Here is a 1056-nt window from a genome sequence, read left to right as displayed (position 1 = left end):
TTTGTGTGGGAGTCATGTATTCAGCTTTCTTGGTTTCTGGCTAGCAGGCCTTCCTCTGTATTTCATGAATTTTCTCCATAGACAAGGAGTGGCTGCAGTTTACGGTCGCTGTCCATTGTCTTGTGGTGCTGAACTGCGGGATTTTGAGAGTTCTATTCAGCCGCTGTCCATGGTGCTACATCTCCGACAGACCCTATTTGCTTGTTCTGGCATTCTATAAAGTCAGCTCACGCACACACGGACAGGTCTCGCTTTTGCTCTCTCTCTCTCTTTCGTTTCTGTTAATTGTTCCTAACATGACACAAACAGACTGAAGTGTCAGTAGTAGGCATATTGGCGATGGATTATTTCGAGATTAACCTACAGTTTGGAGACGAATGGAAAATAAATGTGCTGGAACCATAGAACTACATATTAGAACTCAAAAAGTAATTTAATAGGATTTGGCTAACAGGCTTGCTAAGGAGTCGAGATCCACGTTGCTACGGTATAATATATTACGTAGGAAATGCTGCTCTCATGTGGTGGTGATGAGATTGACATTTCTGGTTCCTGTCTCACTGAATGTTGATCTTTATACTTTGCATTTGATGTCCGCTCTGTTGTATTGTATCATCCAGCTCTGTTTATTCCATCAGCAGCTAATTGTGCTATTGACTTTGGTCCGTTTCCCACTCCAACACTGCTTGGGTAGGCTGTCATGTTGTACTACGTTCGTCTCTGTGTTGCCACACATCAAAGCTCATCCCTTGGGAGGAATGCCCTTATTTAAATGTGCATTTAAGTAGTAAACTGTAGTCTGTTGATTAGCCCACCTAACTAGAAAAAACACGGCACACAACCACATGTGTACTATACATATCAATAGACAGGCCCATATAGCCAATTTCTACAATGAGGGAAAATCCGATTTTGACTCGATGGAAAACATGACGTCAGTGACAGAAATTGAGACTAATGATTTGTTATCTTTCTGACATTGACGATCTTAGAGGTGACACGAGTTAACCCCTGTCCCTGAGTCGCGGAGCAAGTGATGTCATCTTCGGTCCTGAT

The sequence above is a fragment of the Oncorhynchus tshawytscha genome, linkage group LG06, assembly GCF_018296145.1.
Source record: "Oncorhynchus tshawytscha isolate Ot180627B linkage group LG06, Otsh_v2.0, whole genome shotgun sequence".
NCBI lineage: Eukaryota > Metazoa > Chordata > Actinopteri > Salmoniformes > Salmonidae > Oncorhynchus > Oncorhynchus tshawytscha.
Note: the sequence above shows the minus strand (reverse complement) of the source record.